Source organism: Topomyia yanbarensis, chromosome 3 (assembly GCF_030247195.1).
Source record: "Topomyia yanbarensis strain Yona2022 chromosome 3, ASM3024719v1, whole genome shotgun sequence".
Lineage (NCBI taxonomy): Eukaryota > Metazoa > Arthropoda > Insecta > Diptera > Culicidae > Topomyia > Topomyia yanbarensis.
This window is the reverse complement of record NC_080672.1, coordinates 251,324,863-251,346,255: the sequence shown is the minus strand read 5'-3', so window position 1 is coordinate 251,346,255 and position 21,393 is coordinate 251,324,863. Positions and strand designations below refer to the sequence as shown.

Sequence of the window (21,393 nt, the reverse complement as noted above, 5' to 3'; positions counted from 1 at the left end):
CGACCTTTGTCTCTCAGCTTATGACCATGGCGTATGATATTCGTCAAAAGACGATTTTTCCTACAATTGCGCCGAATCCCACAGATAAGCTTATTGCAGGATATGCCACGTAATTCAATAACGCAAAACGGTTGTTTTTAACAGTGTTTCTGCGACGAGTGGTTCTATGAACCATAACCAGAGAATTTGATAGATTTTGATGCGATTAGCAAGAACTAATCGAAAAGAGAACACCAACATTTCGGTTTCTTGAGAAAGGTCCAATAAGGACCGAAACGTTGGATGAAGAGAGCATGTAGGAGTTCTTTATTACAAAACGACTGAAACGCCGATTCTTATCCTGAAATCTATATGGCATTCATTGAAACAGTAACCGAAATAGATTGTTATATAGGGGAACTGGGGGTAAGCCCGACACCCCACGACTTTTCCCAGATATCAAATTTTAAATCATACAATAATGACAGGATATTATTAGTACGATTATTTTAGGCATTTCGATACACATCGATGCCATATGGGTTCATTAAACGTCAACAAAATAAACAAAACAAGCGAAAGCAAAGTTGATGCGCTCTTGGATGTTATTTTTAGTTGATACATTTTAAGGTTTTAAAAACACAAAAGCTTTGAAAATGACCAGTTTTTGTGTCACACATTCTATTCTACACTCCATATCGTTATTTGTGTGTATTGAAGATAAGTTTGAGTATTTCAATACTGTTAATTGAGCATTTAACAAAATGTGCGCTGTGGGGGTAAGACCGACAGTTTTTGGGCGGGGTAAGACCGACACGGTGTTTAGATGATTATGTTCGTTTTCGATTCGATACAGACGACTGGGTATATTTGTTGTATTCAATTATACTATAATTACGCCATGTTAATAATTGAAATACACGGAAACTATATTTTTTTGCATTTATTTATCAGTATTGTCTGCCGACCAAAAAATTAGGAATTAAATTGAACGTGATTCATACATTACATTACAAAAAGAAACGAAACGTATGATCTAATACGAGATTTTGAAATTATATTGATGAAAAATTTTCATTGACCGTCGGATTGTTGATTAACGGTGTTCCGAAAAATCACACGAACCGGATAGCTTACTACGAAGCGTGCGTCACTTCTAAGTGAATGAGTCCTAGTAACAGTGTATATAATCTGCTTGCAGAACAGCTCTTCCTCGTTAGAATGGCTATGCAAGTGGCAATAAAGCTCGAAAGAATTACTTGAGAAAACCCGTACAATAATATAAACCATGCGTTCAACATTATTTATTCATAACACCACGCATTCGAATGCTATTCCTCTTGCTACGCGATGAAACTACAGAAAGCACACGTTTGCATTACACATACTCATATACACATAATTGCACTTTATCACACATACACAATACATTTTTAATGGAAAAAATTGGACAAAAAGAAAGTTCAAAATAGGGTCGCTCTTGCCCCTTTGGGGTGTCGGCCTTACCCGCAGCGTTTTTAAAATGTCATTTTTCTCCATTTTTTGGCAACCAATAATTTTTAATGAATTCAATTTTTAGAAGCGCTGAAAAAATTATATTTTGTTAAGAACCACCTAAGCAAGGATTATGCACAGAATATACAATTTAAGGAGCTTTGTGGAATTTTAGAAAAAAAATTGCGTTTACGGTGTCGGACTTGCCCCGCGTTCCCCTATCTATAACAAACAACAGCAGTCAGTTAAGATCGGCATCCTTCTCGTGGTTCCAAAAAATGAATCTCTGCTTGTTCGGATACGTCAGATTTCGCTCGTTAGAATGCTTAAGATGCATCTTGTCCGGAATTTTTATTAGAGAAATACCAGTTGTTTCTCCGGGATAAAAACACTCTGATGTCGTTGCTTACGAGGAAGAAATAGAAACACAATATTTTCTAGATTCTATCACAACATATGTTCATCTGTATCTTTGGAATCACTAATCCTTGATTCCATTTTATTTTATCTTTCGATCTTTGGACTATTCGATCTTTGGGTTTTTGGATCTTTCGACACATTCTGATGTTCAGATCTAATATTTGAATCTTCGAATCCCTAAAGTTTTGAACCATTCGTTCTTAAAAGTTTGGATATTTAAGGATTTTAATCTATTTATCATTGATGTTTGGGATTTTTGAGTCTGTTGATGTTTGATACTTCTTATATTTGAATCGTGGAATCATTGAATTATTGATCTTTGCATCCAACCCAATAAGATGTTTTGATTTTTGATTCATCGGAGCTTTTGGTGTTTATCTTTGTACCATTGAACTATAGTGCCATTTAAGTTTTGTATCTTTGCATCCACGAAGTTTGTAATTTTCATATCTTTGGACCTTTGAATCTTCGAATCATTGGATTTTGGGATATTCAAAATCTTTCGAATTTGTCGATCCATTAATTTTAAAATTTTTGAATTCTTGGTATATTCGGATCTTTTTACTTTTAATTCTTTTAGTGTTTAAGTATTTGGATCTATTGCAATTTTTGATAATTTTTATCTTTAGCTTAGTTATAGAATTTGCGTCTCGACTTCGTTTCATCAAAGTCCGACACTAGCTTAGTGACAGGACTAAGATACCTTAAAATGAACTCACGCTTGACTAAGGGTTTGTTCAGGAACACAATCAGTGTCTCCGTTTTTGGAGTTAGCGTCAATTCGGTGCTAACTTAGTCCTGTCACTGAATTAGTTTCGGGTTTTGGAGAAGTCGAAGTCGAAACGCAAATCCCATAACTAATTTAGTTACAGGTTTTGTCACCTTGAAGCGCAAATTGGTGTAAAACAATTTTCTCCTTAGTGGAGAAAAAATATGTTTACCTATTTTTTCTCCATTGAAGAGAAATATAGTTTAGTTATCTTTAGAGCGGTGGATTTCCATCTATGAATCTTTGAGTCCAATTTTCGAATTATTGAAGATTGAATTGATATTTTGAATGTTTTGTTTATTTTTTAATTTTGGCACCTTAGGACCTTTTTATTATTACGTCGTTAAATCTTTCAATCTTTCAATCTTTCAATCTTTCAATCTTTCAATCTTTCAATCTTTCAATCTTTCAATCTTTCAATCTTTCAATCTTTCAATCTTTCAATCTTTCAATCTTTCAATCTTTCAATCTTTCAATCTTTCAATCTTTCAATCTTTCAATCTTTCAATCTTTCAATCTTTCAATCTTTCAATCTTTCAATCTTTCAATCTTTCAATCTTTCAATCTTTCAATCTTTCAATCTTTCAATCTTTCAATCTTTCAATCTTTCAATCTTTCAATCTTTCAATCTTTCAATCTTTCAATCTTTCAATCTTTCAATCTTTCAATCTTTCAATCTTTCAATCTTTCAATCTTTCAATCTTTCAATCTTTCAATCTTTCAATCTTTCAATCTTTCAATCTTTCAATCTTTCAATCTTTCAATCTTTCAATCTTTCAATCTTTCAATCTTTCAATCTTTCAATCTTTCAATCTTTCAATCTTTCAATCTTTCAATCTTTCAATCTTTCAATCTTTCAATCTTTCAATCTTTCAATCTTTCAATCTTTCAATCTTTCAATCTTTCAATCTTTCAATCTTTCAATCTTTCAATCTTTCAATCTTTCAATCTTTCAATCTTTCAATCTTTCAATCTTTCAATCTTTCAATCTTTCAATCTTTCAATCTTTCAATCTTTCAATCTTTCAATTTTTTAATCTTTTAATCTTTCAAGCTTTCAATCCATGATTCTTTGAATCTTTGATTACAATATTGCATTTGTTTGTCAAATAACACGTTTTTAAATAGGAAAATCGCTGTAAAATAGAGTTTTTGTCAACTCAAATCCGAAACTATAGGCTAAGAACCTGGTGTATTTTATGACTTCTTTTAAGGTGTGATGTAATTGAAATAAAATCAGAGTGATGTAAACGCGTTGTTATATTACCAAGTTATTACTGTTTTAACTACAAAGAAAATATGATATGTGCAGCCATGTACGTATAATTGTTATCTTGCACGAATTCGAAAAACTACCTAAAATTGAGCTCTTTTAACTCATTTTGGTGGTATCGTACAATAAAAGTACCATATTGTACGGAAGAGCTCGACTGGATCGAATCTCTTGTTTTGTTTTTGTCAACACTTTACTCCTTACATACTTTACTTACTGTTCGAATGAGATGCAGAACACAAAAGTACCTAAATTTAAGTTAAAAGATCTTATTTTCGGGGTTTAATAATTTAATAACTCGTAGTTGGTTATGTTCAGTCGAAGTAGTTTTTAACTTAAGATTATTACTATAACTGAGAGTTAGGATTTAAGAAACTGAACGGCTTGGATTATTCTATATAGAGCGTCATTTCATTCTGGTAATAGTCTATTGTTACTATTATTTCAGTAACTGCACGTAATCTGAAAATGGGCAGATAATCTTATTTGATATAGTCTCAACAGATAGGTGAGATTTTTAAACAATTTTTGTTGACCTCGGGATTGACTTTAAAATAAACGTCCGCTGAAACCAGACAAAATAACCAATTTAAGCGATTGCGCTGTAAAGTTGTGAAAGACTGGAAAATAATTTTACACACATCTAGCGTAGAATGCAGTGTTTCAGTAACGCAATATTGCTCACCTCTGTTCTGTTCCTTTCACATTAGTTCACAGCAGTACATTGCTTTCGCGTTTGTTAACTGTTTTGAAGATTAAGTTAGGTGTAAAATTTTGCTTCATTTGCTAACCGCGAAGAATCCAAAAGCACCAGCCATTCTCGCAGTGGAGCATAAGTCCAAAGAACTTTGCTCTTCTCCTTATCTAACAACCCAAAAGAGGAAAGCATGCAGCAAAGTAGCAGCGAAAAAGCACTAGCAACAATGAGCAACAATTTGGTGAATTAAAAGGATGTTGACTTTTTTAAACTAGCTATTAGAAAATATTTTTAAAATAAATTTATTTCATCACACAGATGTAGTCTACAAAAAATGATTTTATCAGATTTGCTTACATCATTCGAGATAATATTAATCTGCACCCTAGTAGTGAGAAAAGTTCGACTTAACCTCTTGAAATATATAGCTAGGAAAAAATTAACTTTAATACTAGAAAAGTTAGTTTTTCGTTATCGCGCGCAACCCTGAGAAAACAACTTAAACTCCGTTGCGCATTTCAAAGATTATGGAAATATAGAAATATGTTTCTCGTTTGAAGTTTTTAAAATCAGAGGATAACATTATATACCCTATGATCCGGATTCTACGTTCAGTCGATTTTATATAACGACGAGTTCGATAGCATACTTGTTTCACTGCGTTAATGCATAATGCGCACATTTTGGAAGCTCATTTATCAATATTTCCAGTACCACGATTACCACGATTCTAATTCTCATTTACCCAAACGCCTTGTCCGAATCGTCAGGATTATATTGTCCTGCAGCCATAAGTTTAACTCCTACAAGAACCATCTCAGTGTACGCTCATCGGGATAATCACCAAACACCATTACAGTGTGCAGTAGCTTCTGACACCTTTCACCAGTTCTAATCCAGTGAAATGGTCAACATAAGGTCTCTGTGAGTTACAGAATTGAACGAGCCAGACAGACAGGCAGCTGCAACAGCACCCTACTCAGTGCCAAACACACTTCATATTCGAATTGCTGTCAAACGACGCAGTCATCTGCCGATCAGTGTATGTGTATGCGTATCTGAATATCAACCGGCGTTTGAGAGCGAGAATTTTGTTTTCCTTTCAATTATTCTAAATTAGCAATCCAAAATGCGAGGCCTGGGTGAGTTGAGTGCCTTACCAATTGACATGTTGTTTCAGCGTGACATAAATGGAACCAAAAACTTATTCCCAGCAACAGGGGTGCCGGAATCCAATCCATTTCCCAGTCATCCATTTCTAATCTTTTCCGCTTTGGACTTTAACAAAACCTCATTCGGTACCAACGTGCAGAAAATTCCTTGTACAAAAGCCAAACGGATCGAACAAATTGACCGAAACGAAGTCGGAGATTGGCCGTACAAAAAAGATGCAACTGATTTTTTTTGAAATCTAAATTAATTTAATTGTTGCCACCAGATCTGAACTGCCAATTGCCATAAAATTTCCTACAACAAACAGCACTGCAGTTGCCTACCTATCAACGCACATGCCTTGTGTCCAACACAGGAAAATGGTTAACACGATGTTTCAATGTGCGCGCGGTCAATGGAAATCCCCGGCTCGAACCGATCCGTGTCTCCGTCGGCTGAAATTAGCAGCAAAACGCGAAAATTAAATAACAAGACTATTTACAGCAAATCATATTATTTTTTGCTCGAACCCGACTCTGGTTCGAAATGCGATACGCCCCGTCATTATAGGTGTAGTAGGCTGAATTCGCGCACATGTCCCTGTCTGCGATGTTTCCACAAAGAGCGCGCGATTTTTTTTCCTGGTGCCATCATATATGTTGTGGTAGGTAGCTGCAACTGCGTTTTCGGGAAAGCTTTCACTGTTCGATTAAATAAAGGGAAATAATCAAAATGTCGAAACTATTACCGTTCTTTGCAATCCGATTGCGCCGGGTTCTGTCGAGGGAAGGACCGGACAAGGCCAGGTGGGTAGAAGTGAATATCAGAAAAATATGTTCAATAGATTGTTTGTACATGGTCGTACATTTTTGCCTTGTGCGGCATTATAGTGGCACGCAAATTTTGACTGACAACTTATTAACTCGACTCGATTTGAGGGAGCGAAGGACGGAACGAGAAACGGGTTGTTTTCGAATTTCCGCACCGATCTACCCGGGTACATGGTTGAGGTTTTGTCGGAAAGCGCGACCTACTGTGTGCCGAACGGCTGTGGACAACCAGCGGGAAGGATGGGGAGGAATTCTGAACAGTTGTTGAGTTTGTGTAATGTATCGAATTTACAAGACTTTCATTTTATGACATGCCAATAGTGCCCCGATGCTCACCGACCGTTATTATTATTATTTTTTATTTTGCATGCTGCTGATTGTTGGTAGTTTGAGCAGCGACGTCTGCCGTTGTTTGTGGATAATGGATGGCTAAATTGAAATTTGCTTCAGCAGAAGGGTGGTTAGTTTGTTACGGTATGATAATGGCTATTTCTGTACAGTGATTGCATGGAATTGTTCGGCAGGACGTGTATTCGGGCTAGGAACAAGTGACATTCCTACATGTGTTATGTATGATTTTTTATTGAATTATATTGTCATTTTGAGTAGTAATGAGATTTGAACGCACGCTTTGCATATTTCCAGTTCGACGAATTCATTTAACACGGCTGGATACTAGTGTGGACACATGTACTGTGCGGTAACGACATGAATCAGATGTTTCGACTTTTTGTAGTTTTTGTTGTTTGTATACATCCAGCATTATACGAACCAGCTAAATCAGTTTTGTTTGAAAGCCATGTTCTAGCATTATCTACCGCAGTTCGTTTTGTTTCACAGAATCGTACGTTGTTTGATATTCACAAACAGACAATGCGTTTCAAGTTATACCACAATTTGCGTAGGATTTATCTCGACTGATCTTTCGCACTACTGAATGGTTCCATAGCTTGTCCATCATCCTTTTAGTCCGGTTATGCTCTCTTTAATCAAATCTCAGTTCAGTTCAAAATACTTCTTCCATCTGGCAGGCCGTCCCGGTCGTTGAGCATATCCACTACCATGGCGATTTTTTTGCCCAAGTTTTAGATCGTCTTTTAAAACTTTCGCGCATTGTTCGTACCAACGTTTCGATTCCTCTCAGACTAAACAAGTAGGCGGTCGCTATCTGTTCAGGCGCATGAGTCTCTCGCGCCTGGATCCGGTACTGCTAGATAGTCTACGCTCTTTACACACCACCGGATATCTCCGGATATGCTACCGTATATTGTTTCACGCAAATTGAGCACTACATAATAATACACGGAGAGCAACTGATCGTGATGTGCATAGGAAACACACTAACTAAAGTATCCGTACAAGTTGATCGGATAAACCATCTAATTGGATGGAGGGAAAAGAGCGAAGGAGTTGTGGCATTCTAAGATCCATCCAGAATATCTTAAAACTTGTGATTATTTATCTATACTGGTGGCGACATAGCTCTATTTCTGAAATTCATGCATATACCCGATTTGTAGGAGACAAAATCAAACTCCCCAAGAAACCCATTACGAGCGATAACTGTGATATTAGAAGTTCTGAGTTGGTCCATCTCCAGCTTGACGACATTGAAACAAATGATGATGAACCAACGGCATCTCAGATTAGATTCAGCATTTTTATTTCTATTTGTTTGGGCAGACTCGAAGAAGTACTACTGTGGTCATGGAACAGCCGTGAATTCCTGTTTCAAACTTTCTTCTCCCGTATTTATAATACAAATTTTGCCTGAATGGCTGTAGATATCACTAGACGAGCTTGAAGTGTTCAGTCTGAAATTAAAATAGTTGAAATGTATTGGGTATAACGAGTAGGCGGTTGTGTGTGATCTCGCTTTGGAGGCGAACGAGTATCCATGACGCAAGTTCGAATTCTACATCTGGGCATTTTTTCACAATTATTTCTGTTTAACTGAATTGTAACCTGTATTGCGATTGATCTGTCCGTTGTCCGCGTGGAATCTTAGCACCGATCATTTTCATGATTCGTACTTTTGCATCACAGGATTTTATCAGCTTGCAGTGATGCTTGAATGTCGGTGATGATTGTAAACTGTCACGTTTTCGGTATTGCTGTTGAATAACGATTTTGTTCCTGGGCGTTAGGGCTACCGTAGAAGATTTTGAATTTTGCTGCTGATACTTTGAAGTCACCACTTTTCGCCCACGTAAATTGCTTTTACCGCGGCTAGCAAGCCGTGTTCATTATTGCGTTTCGACTTCGTCTCATCATAATGTGACACTAACTTAGTGACAGGACTAAGGTACCGCCGTATTGACACTAGCTCCAAAATCTTACTCAGTGGTCCTTCATCATTCGCTCGAAAACTTTCGCTGTGCCATTCGTTAGCGCGACCAGACTCAGAGTAATTCAGTTTCGGAATTGACACTATCATCCCGGTTCACCAGCAGGTGAAAACATATCACTACGCTAATCTCTGTGTAGTGGTTCTGGCAACGCAGTCTTTACAAATAGGGGAAGTTTTCGAAGCTTCGGATACCCTTTTTTTACAATGGCGAAGACCTTTACGTCCTAGCCCAGTACACGTGCTATTGATAGGGTCCAATCTACCACACGGGGTGCACTGGGGGCGTGTCGGGCTCGAATGGTGACCAGCCATTAATACCGACTAAACTCCATTGGGCTCCGCCATCATTCCTCCCAGGAACTACCTCTCGGTATTACTTCTGGGGGGATGGCTGTACTAAATGTACTCATTCACTCTCACTCACGCGTTCATACGTCCTGTATGAGGCTTACTTGGGTGCTCTCTCAATCGCACTTTGATTCCCTCTCAAACACTCCCACATGAGGCTGACTTTTGTGCTCACCTTTTTCGTTCCTTGCGAGGCTGACTTTTGTGCTCGCCCCACCCATACCATGTGAGGCTGATTTGGGTGCTCACCCTATCACCTGATTCACTCTCAATCGTGCCACTCTATTGTACCTTTGTCACTCCCCCTGGCATCCCATGTGGGACATTTTTCTTAGGCCCCACAAAGCTCCATAGGGACACTTTGTTCTTTGTCAAATGTCAACAACAACTCTTCGAGGGTGAATTCAGTATGATAAACGTCGTTCGTATCTGATAGTAATTCCAGGCAATTTTGTTCGACTCTTTCTATCCCCGTTTGAATCAGTGGATGATAGGTAGAAGTAGCTGATATCTCGCTGTAGTGTTGAGTCAGTATTACTGCTACATCTTCCGCCCACTTTATGTAACCACCGCATCGCTTGATGATAGCTGTGCTGTGTTGCACAGCTATCATCATGTTGTTGTTGTGTGGTGTGGATATTTTCTTTACGAAACGGTTTGAGGTTCTACCTTATGGTGTAATTGTGACCCTCTTATAAATGCGCAGAGCGATTTAACCAGACGCAAACCACGTGGGGTCGGGTACGACTCCAAGTTTTTTCTCCCTTCTTCAAGGTATTACTTCGTTGGTTCGATCTTTGAGGTATGATTTCACTCTCGACTCTTCCTCTTCCTTAGGTCTTCATCTATTACGTCGCCCTTCAGCTCTCGTTCAAGTGAGTTGTTTAGTTACTGATTTCATGACCCATTTAATTCCTGTTCCCGTGAGTCTTTGAGGTATGATTTAACTCTCGACTCTTCCTCTTCCTTAGGTCTTCATCTATTACGTCGCCCTTCAGCTTTCGTTCAAGTGAGTTGTTTAGTTACTGATTTCATGACCCATTTAATTCCTGTTCCCGTGAGTCATTTAGCTCTCAATCTTATCACAATCTAATCGGAAAACCCCCGGCAGTGAACTCATCCTACTTCGACTAAAAGTTCCCGCCAGCGATACTCGCTTCCTTGAGCCAACTAGCTCCCAGCTTTATCGAAATCTACTCGGATTTTATCCGGCGGTGAACTACCCTACTCCGACTGAGAGTTTCCTGGCAGCGGAATTTCTCTCGGTAGCGATGTCTATTTCGTGAGCCAATTAGCTCCCATTTTTGTAACGATATAATCGGATAGTCCACGGCGGTAAATCTACCCTTCTGTGAAGTTCTCTGCAGCTTGGTGAGTATACTCGTATCCACTCTGTTGACAGAATCCCAGATATGCTCGTCGTGGCACATCTCTTCGATGATATTGTCAACTGTCGCACCACCCGATCAAAATGAAATAACAAGATTATAACACAATAAAATTTTCGTAACAGATGGCGTTATAAATTTGGTCTCGTTAGTAGTTAAAATAACAGAAAATTATAACAAGTAACAACGCGAGATATAGTTTTGAAATCTTTTTGTTATGTGTTTCTGATTGGGCAAGTATACCCCTTCGAACTTCTTCGAACCAACGGCATTCGTAGGCCACGTGTTCAGTTGTCTGGTGCACGTTCGCGCACTCTGGGCAAAGGGATGGCGAAGCATGTCCAAACCGATGTAGGTACTTCCAGAAGCTTCCATGTCCGGACGAAAACTGCGTCAAAGGGAAATTCAACTCGCCGCAGTTGTATGGGCATGTGTAGGCTAGCACATGCGTGGGGATCCCACGTGGTCTGCGGAGGGTTAACGGCATGTAATGATAACAATTTTCTTACTAGAATATTCCCTTCAGTTTTGAAAAACTACCTGTGTAGTTTCCGTTTACAAAAAAGAAACCGAATCCAACATTGAACAGCATCCGATGAAATCCGACTAAATCCCTAATGCGATTACCTTTTTAAGAGAACCAACTAGGGCCGCTACAGTGTTACAACCAGCGTGTCTTCAATAGTATTGCTAAAGATTAGATTTTTTGTACGGAAAGGTTTGTGACTGTACTACCTACTAACAGAATCTCATCGCGATCATAGGACTTCAAACTGTTTTCTCTTCGCCGTTTGCTACCAATCATCGAGCTCTTCCTTGCGGGGTCTCCCCATCAGTGGCTCATGATAATGTGGGCTTTCAGGATTTTTTGAGCATGAAATCAAGAAGAGAAACAAATTATCTGTCAAAATAGTTAAAAATGGTGGATTTATAAACAATCTCGCGTAGCAGCTCGCCGCGGACAACTCATACGTTGTGCAAGATTCAGCCCGTACCTTTTACTTGATATTTAACCTAGGAAAACCAGCTACCAACGCTTTTCCCTGCCATGCCAGCACCATCGATCCGATTGATTCACCAGCAACACGCTGCACTTACAAATCGTTTCATAGCATTCCGACTTGTCATCATTTCGAAATACATTCAACACCGTTCAGTGACACCTTGTGCACGTCGCTCTAAGTTACAGTCAGTCAGAACAACCCTTGGCGATGACCCTAGGTCTCCGCGGGAGTTGGCTATCACAAATTACTTCCACACCGTTGCAAACTAAGAGCCATCAAGTATGCATGACTGCGTCCGCTAAATTAATATATATGGTCGACCATATTTAAGTATCCTCGTCATAGCAGGCTTGGACTTATGGACGAAAAAGAATGAAAATTCGCTGTTGACGCAACTTGTAATACGAGGGACCCGTGCGGTATTTAGTAACCAAGCGAGTTGTTGGGCTACACCATCTAAATGCTAATTTGATCCTTTCTCGTGTTTCAGTCCTCTGACCAACCGACCGGGGTTTGGCGTTCCCCTCTCTTCTATTCCGAATCCTTGCTTGTTACACATGTATCAAAAATTGCGCCCGGTCATCACGCTGATGATGATGAATGACTCTGGTGGGCAATCTTGTTATTTTTTCACTCTTTGCTCGTATCCATCATAATACGTTTTGATACTGGTTTCTGCTGTCTCTTTCTCGCCCAGGTCTGTGTTTCAGCTCGCGATCTACACATTTTACACTCTGAGGTTAAGGGGAGGGGAGATTTTAGCGTCAAACGACCGTCGAAAATATGGTACATTGAAGGTTACGGTCTAGTCGAGTTGAGCATTCGGTTTGTTTTTTTGTGGTGTTTTCGGAGTTCTGGTCTGCTTGCTCATTTTATTAACAAATATCTCGTTCGCCGTGTTAAGGGCGTGGTCATGCTTAACATTTGCTTCCATTTTTGTTTTAACTGTTTCGGTTTCTCGTCGGTATTGTGTAGTGAAAAAAATGTGTGTCAAATTCCGCGGTATTCTTCGAAGCTTTGATAGATTTGTCCTAGACGTGTAATTGTGCTTGGTGCGGCAATAATTGCGAACCAAATGGTAATAAATCCTTCTTACTAAACAGTTACTATTCAATCAGCTACACGCAAAAGAATACTCTTCTTCATTTTCCTTTTACGACACGGGTTACGTTTAAGTACGGCAGTTTTGTTAAACACTGTGTAGATAGCGTAAGAACATTTATTGCGCACTAACCACCTGCGCTTGGGGATGCCCCGGGGCCGAGCCCGAACACACACCACCAATCAGTAGTAGGCCTCGCTCTCACGCATTTCATTTCAGGGTGCTGCATTTTATTAGCAGTGTGCGAAAAAAGTAAATAACAAAATAATGATGCCGCCAGAATCTAGCGAACCGTGCAGGAGAAGTCTTTGGCGTAGTCCAATAAAGATCCCAAAAGTAAACAGAATAAAAATCACTTCAACGTCATAACAATAAAGCAATATTTTTTTTTATTCCACTAGAAGCAATCGTTTTGTGGCTTTTTTCGGCACTGCGTTTACAGCTCGCACTGTACAAATTTGTAATTTATTGCGGGACAGTGCAACATCTAAACATTGGAGAAGGTACTAACTACTTTTCCACCAAAAATGACAAGAAAAAATCGGGAAATCAACGCAAATATTATGTACATAAACAAGTTTATTGGCGCAGATGGCAAAGCGGTTCATCGTCGGAGGTCGCTAACTCTAATGGCTCATAAAAATCGCACATATGGATTAGGAAAGCGCTCCGTGTAGTAGGCAAGTTTGAACAATCTGTGCTTTCTGTTTGATCAATATATACAGCAAAAAAGAACTCGAGAGAATTGCGTACACATATACGGATATGGAGCCAGCCATGTAACGATGTGTCTTAACGCGGTGAAATAAAATGCTAAATAAACAAATTATGCTGCCTGTTGGTGCTATTCGTCAACTTTGACACGAAGGCTGCGTATAGCACCACGGGTTCCTGCGTTTGTTTAGAGGATATGGCACTATTTCATCGCGTTAGCGTGGCTTCGATTCATTTCCATTGCCTGCTAAGTGTGTTCAAATTGTCTCGGATTCAGTTTCAATGACTGCTTTGCCGCCTTTGAACTGTCGCTTGGCTCCTTTCCTTCTTTGTTGGTTTAGATGGCTACAAGTCAACACATTTTAGCACTCCCTCTATTCCTCTACCTGAGGACGGGCACCAGTACGCGCAACATCCTAGACTCAAGGCCTTCTGCGCTGTTTCATCACCATTACTCGGACTGTCGGCGCCTTTCTATCCCAAAGGTTTTAAACCAGCAAACCAATATTGATTGTATGCATAGATCGTGTTTACATATCAACTTAAAGTTTTTCGCTTCAACACGTATTGGAGTTATTTTTCCCAGCTTGTCGAAACCGATGTTTCCCTGCTTGTTGTCACTTCCAATAATCATCCATATGGTTTTAGTTTGGCAACCGAGTTGTACTACGATTGGAGTCCCTTTTACGAGGTCAAAGTATCAAGATTTGTCTACATTTCCCCTTCTCTCTCTCTGAACCCACAATGTCTGCAGTGTAGTGTCAACTTTCAGCGTGAGACGGAGATCCTCCAGCAGCGGCGGAATCGTTTTGATCTTCCTCCCTTGCTTCACATCAGGTCCAGCAAATCTCGTTTCGATCAAGCATTTTGAATAAATAAAAAAAAACAAGATTTTTATTGAAAATAGCCATTTGTCGATTTTATTTACCTCTTTTCCTGTGCATGTTTCTGATGTTTTTCATGCATGTCTCAGAAGCGGTCTCCGTCAGACAGAGCAGCAACACTTTGGTGAAAAGACCGATAAAGTATTAATAATACACGACCTAGAGTCTTTCGAATGAACCCGCAGGGGCTGGAGGAGTTTTGGGTGCACTTTGAGAGTGAAACGATTGGAAGTGGCGACGGTGAGCTTTTAGTGAAATTTTAGACGCCGGTCGTCAGGCTCGTACCACAGTAAATGTCACGATGTCTATCAATTAACAACCGGAGAGGTTTGAAACGAAAATCATTCGGTTAATTTTTAATTGGCTGCCTGTTTGAAAGCAATTGAAAATTTATTGGTTTAAAATTGGATTTGGGTTCTTCCTTCGTTCTGCCATGATTAATAAGTCATGGTGTGGCTTGACTTGCTTTAAAACTGTCACCGCCATTACAGAGTAAATTGTGCTGCTCTGATGATGGTGCCATCATTGTCTGTTGCTCTCTGTCATAATCGACAGCTCGTGTCAGCCATCCTGTCGCCCGCTGTTCGTCCCATCAGCGCCAATTTAAACTATTTATAGGCTCATAAATTATTCCTACTGGTTTCTGCTGCGGTACAAACATAGTGAATGTTTCAAAGCAATTGATAACGAGAAGCAATACAAATTTAGAAATGCTCAGGAGCTAAACCGAGCAAATGTTGTTTGCATTTAACGGAACAACTGTTAAATTGATTAAAAAAGCACAAAACTATTGACTCCTTTCAGCACTAAAACCACCACCGACTCCTTCATCACCCCTTGGCATAAAATTTCGTGTTCGGCAGAGCATTTTCCTTGTTGTCTGTTGAACAAAACATACTAATCAGCTTATGCAGCTCGGAACAGACAGGCTAAAGGCATAAGAGTTGCACATTTCATAAAATTATCAATTTTCGCCAAACGCCCTTCCGTGTTTCCTGTTTAGCGCTCCCGTCTGACTGACGCAAACGTGTATTGGTTACCATCCCCGTATTTTGTTTGTTTGTTATTGCTTCGCCACGGTGCACTCACGTAAATAGGGTAGAACCCATGACATTCTATGTGGCTGACTAATGGTAACATCGAAGCTCACGAGAAGAACCGGCTTTTAAAAAGGCAACCCGTCTCACCAACACTGACACGCGCGCAATGCATACGACCCAACATGCACTGAACAGCCTTTTTTCCCCGCTATGGCGGGCAACAACACTGTGCCAGTGACTCGACACTGTTGTATTATATGGATCTGAAATTTTTTGTTTACGCCATGAAATAATATGATAATCGGATTACGCTTTACATTTTATGTTCCACTAGTAGCACGTCCCTTCGCATTCGATCGAAACTTGTGGATGCATCATCCTAGGAGGCCTGGTTAGTTACCGGCATTTGATTCAGTTTCTGGATATCCTATCGAAGCCAGCGTGGCGGGACACTGTTTATAACTCGAACCAACTTCCAGTGGAGAGTATGTAGCGAATAGAATTGAACAATATTGACTATTGCGCCAGATGGTTGGGACCGTCGGTACATGGCGGTTGCCGGATTCAACACACTTCAATAGCGTACTACACTCTTGCACCATTTTAGCAAGCTTCGAGTAGAAACTCTTCATTTTAGATGTGCGATTGATTAGTGCTTAAATAATCCTAGTAGAGTCTGTTCTAGGTTCTCTTCAGCGATCCTTGCACGAACATTGATAAATTCTATTGGAATGAATATTGTCAATTTAAATTATTTTTTCGTTACGCCATCAAAAGTATTGTCAATACTCGGTCTAGCGGCAACAATATTGTCTAGTAAGAGTCGCTTAGTTTTTATCCGTCCATTTTAAAATCGAATCAAAATAAATTGCAAGCGTATTCTATTTTAGAAAATTTTATCACTTTTTAGTTAAAAATAAACACTAACGCAAAAAAGTCGTCTCGAAAGCAATGATCTCTCTGAAGAATATGTCGTTCTAAGCCACCAAGCGCGCAGCTCATTCGCTTATCAGTGCTTATCAGTGCCAGTGTAACCGAGAAACATCAATTGCGGACAAGCGCGAGTACGAGGAATTTGTAGCACAACATACAGGGCCGGTGTCCAACGTTGCTGGAACTTGTTCAAACAAGTCCCCGGGGCTGGGGGGGAGGGGGGAGATGGCTTGGCGTAAAACAACACACTCGAACGCAACAAGGAGCAGTAAGCTTCTCGATTTTCAAACTCGTTTGCTGAAAAAAGAACAAGAGCGAAGCGTTTCTTTATCAGTAAATTGTCTTTAAATTAGATAGCTGTCGGAATAGTCGAAACATGTCGGAATGATAGATCGGAACAGCGGTTAACCGGGTGTTTGATGTGATGCGCACTGATTTCGTCGCTCCGTAGCACGGTCCGATGATGGTTTGGCAAATATTTGATTATCACCGATAAAAAGCAGTACAGCGTTCGTGTAAATATACACCAAATGCATGTTCCCCGATGACTGACGACGGTGAAGCCCGACACACCCGGCATATCGGGCGTAAGTGCACTGGAGCACATACTCGAATATGACTACTGCTACAGGATGACGGGATTGTGCGAAATGGCTTTGGTTGCCGCTGAATCAGGAGGCCATTTAGAATAAGCGAATTGACACAACTCAAGCAATAATTTATAAAACGATAAAATCTCTTATCGAACACAACCGGAAACTAACAGTAGTGAAACATACGCATCACGGATGCGACATAATTGATCTGTTTGTAACTGTTGGGAATGTGTGGAGATATACCTACCGTAAAATTCGATAGCTCGTTTAGCAATGATGGATTTTGCGTACTTTTATCTAGTACATAACCTGTTATTGTACATGCATGTCCTTTCTAGTGACGGAACAGTTTGTTTAGCACTTGATCGCAAATCTGTAACTATAACCAATTTCTGTGGATAAAACATTACACCCAACGAGTTTTGAGAATAGGTTTCATTCGTGTAGTTTACCGTAATTGTTTTCTAATCTAATAAATAAATTGGAATTAAATCTACAATCTTCAATGGACAGAGAAGTATTAAAATTACCATCATTCTTGAATTTCCCGTAAAACGGATAAAATACTCGTGTGATCCCTTGATGCACAAAGGTTATTTTAATGCGGTTAATTCCTCGATCGGTGCGAACCGCACTCCAATGGAATGTGAAGGATCGTCTCAAAAAGTTTGCTGTCAGTTTATTTCACTCAGGAAGGTTTTCTTATCTCTGCACAGTGAGGTTATTTCCACCATCAATCGAAGCAATCGTGATAGTAGGCTTTGCGTTTTGACTGATGGCAATGGGATCCGATCATGTCGATGGGTCTGTTTCAGGCCAGTAAAATAGAATTATCCGCTGGAATGTACTTCTGTTGAAGCTTTTAAGATGTATAATTTACCGTAGAATGTGAACGTCCCAAAATTGAAAATGATCAAATTATGCGCAGGGATGTTATGTGATGGTCTGGCTGGACATGATTTTTGAAATATTGAAACACACTTTACCTAGGAAAAATCGTTATTTTCGTTATCAAAATACCAATTTAGCTCGCTTTCTAGTTTTTCTCTAATCAGTCAAAATTAGCAAGTGCATAAAAAATCTTTCAAAAGCTATAACAAAGAACCTACCGAGATTTGAGCACCAAGAAATTAGGAACCGTTATCCTATTCCTGAATCACAAAGAAGTTCACGCAATCCTCGCAATAATGATTGATTTGAAAAGATCAATATTTGGGTCACCTATCCATTGATTGGAAGGATCATTGAAACAGAAAAAGTGATGAAATTGTAATTCAACGCAGTCCAGTTCCATTACGTCAGAAATATCGTACTGCTAACATTCATAAAATTAAGAACTACACTAAACTTAATATGTCGGAATAACGTCACCGCTTACTGCTATATGTCATACAGTCTAGAAACTAGTAAAAAATATTGCTTAATACGCAAGTTTCAACATGTTGCTTATCATATCGCTTAATCTTAATCCTCCGACCAAGTCTCTTCCTCCCAAAACTTCAAAATTCACTCAATGGAGTGCTGTAGTCTCCGTGTTTGAGTAGCTCAGTTATTCATTACCAGCGGCTTTCATGTTTGTCGGGGGGTCCACAACACTCTCTGACAATTGCTTCACACTGATATATCAGTTGGTGGGACAAAAACTTTGGGCGAACAGCTGCGCACAGAACTCTGTGTGTCATTAATATGCTACATCTGCTTCATCACCTCGTACGATACTTTTTATCCACTCACGACTAGTTAATACAGTCATTTCCTCGATTAGAAGCTTCCGCAGCGACCACGGCTCACTGGTGATGCCTATGGCGAGACGACCTTCAACACTAAGCGTCCTTCGCTGTTATTTCGTTGAGCCGTAGTATTCGTAATCGTCGAGAGCTGTACACAGTCAAAAAACACCGTTACCAATTGATAGCCTCAGTTCACAGTGTGGTAGGCGCAAACTTTAGTGATATCGATGAAGAATTTTTCGTTTATTAAAACGTGGTCAATCTCCAGGTGATCTTGTGGATACCATTCCTCGGAGGCTGCGACGTTCACGCATCGCAGACCGTTCGAAACGGTGGTCTATCTGTGTATTCATGTCGCCGATATCCCGTCGCTACGCTTTTACTGTACTGATAAAGCCTATAGTTTTTTTCCACACTTGGCACAATAACATATTTTTGAGGTTTACCTCCCTGTACATAAATTAATGTATGTATCGTTAACCAGAAATCCGGAAACTTAATTGCATTGCTGCAGGGCTGTTACATATCAAATGATATGAAGTTCCGTAATCGGATTCACAAAGATCACATGGATAATACTCAGCACGCTGAATAGTGCCATGTGATAATTGAGTTTGCAATCTCCAGTTGGTGCCCTGACTAGAATACTGCAATTAAAAAATGCAACAATTTCTTTAAAATTCGACCTCCGGAGAAAAGCTTTTGTTTCGAAGCAAGTTGTAAGCCACGCTAAGCATATTCGAATGGAGTCCAAGTGTGTTTATCCATAGTTCCCGTAGACTTATACGGAGAGGAAACTTTCAAACGTCCATTTCATCGTTTCGGTTGTCATAACTCTACAAGCAAATGCTTAAGAATTAGAACCACCTGAAAAGATCTTAAGGGCATTCGTCTGTGATGGCTTCATACAACCTGAAAAGTGAGTGTCAAAAAGACAATTGAATACTTCATCTTCTTTAGATGAGTATCTAAATAACTTTCTGAGTCTAACTAATTTGGTATTTCACCAAGCTGTAGAAGCACGCATAACTTGAAGCGAACAAGCCTTCTATACGCTGCTACTATGAGTGAGTTTGCTTTAACTATGCCTTCGAAGTCACTTGAAGGTTCAATCGTTAGAAACTCCCGTGAAACCTAGTCGCCAGGCCCTCTCCGCAGAAGTTTTAGTTTGTTGATTTAGGATTACGATATGTAACAATATCTAGGGTTACATTTAAATGATAAATAATTAAGTTTATGATCAAATTATGACAGTTCTAATTCATTCGGACGAATTGTTTGCCAACTCATGCACAGTACTGTCAGAGTAGAGAGTTCCATCTAACATCTCATCCCTGCAGACCGACGGTGCAAATGTTGGGCGATTGCCCCTATCGAGTACAAATATACAAATTTGTACTGCTTAAGTATTCCAACAAATCAATGCCTCTCAAATTGATATGTGAACTGATGAATTGAGTGGCTATAAGTACAAACCTTTTAAAATCATCAAAAGGTGGTAACTTATTGTGTAGTAAATATAACGAACAATAGACGTAGCTAGACACAACTAGAAGAAACCAAATACGTTGGCTTATATTCGCCTATAGCGAACCCCGAATTGGATATTAGGGGCATGACCATTATTTGAATCCTACGATTCGCGAAGAAACAACCGTCTACTGTGTCAAAAATTCACTTAACACAGCAATGGTAATTTAGTCCTTCAACCCATTCAGTTATCAGCGCTTGATATGAGGACTCCTGTTTCCAGTCGCCTCTTACGACATGGGACTGAAATGATAATGATATGACCAGCATGAAAATCTTGTTTTGACTGCAGTGAAAACTGGAGTTTCTTCAATTTCAATCAAATTTAGAAGACACCCCACCTTTCAGAGACATCATCAAAAGTATTCGCTGTCCAATTTCAAACCTAACACTGCCCATTTTCCCGTCCTACACCAACGAGCTCATTATCAATTGCTCCTCCACGCGACAACGGTTTTACACTCAACGCACGCAATCCAATATTTGTAAGTACATTAAATTGATCCATTTTATTCGCGTCTGATTTATAAAACCAATATTGATAATACCTACCGACCTTACCTGCTGTTGATACAACAATCGGTTGGCAAATTTCAACGGCATTTGCCCCGGCTGAACTGATAAAGTGCTATCAAAAAATAATCCCACCATGCTTTTACCTCCAGAAGGAAAAATAACATCGCCCCGGATCGATCTGGAAACCCGGGGCGAATAAGCAGCCTCAGATGGTCACATCGATCGACATTCGCGTTGCACGTGAAATGCAGTCTGGATTGACGTCTACCGCGCAGGCACGTTTCTCCCCTGAGAGATTGGTACCCTCCCTCCATGTCGGTGAGGCGCGCGGGGTCCGAGCAGAACGGAATCCAGTCAGCAGTACATCATCACGTTCGCTGAGTCGGAAAATATGCCCGATAACAGAGTGCGAATCGTGTCAGTATGAATGAGGTGAAGCAAAACGCCACAGCCCCGTTGTCTGACACGATGATAGTGACATTTAAATGCATTTCTCGTTATTAATAAAAGTTCACTCCAATGAGTAGCTAAGTACAGACGAGTGAAAGAATTGGGTTGGTATTTAATTTACTTTTCCTGCGTTGCATCCAACACTATGGACTAAATGTTCCGATGCCAGAATGCATAATCTTTCCTTAATTCACC

At 39.7% G+C, this 21,393-nt stretch overlaps 1 protein-coding gene across 1 annotated transcript in view; it reads left to right on the top strand.

Annotated features, from left to right (window-relative positions):
• Window positions 1-21,393, top strand: part of LOC131688478 (homeobox protein caupolican) — a 123,206-nt gene that overhangs the window by 66,457 nt on the left and 35,356 nt on the right. The window lies entirely within an intron of this gene.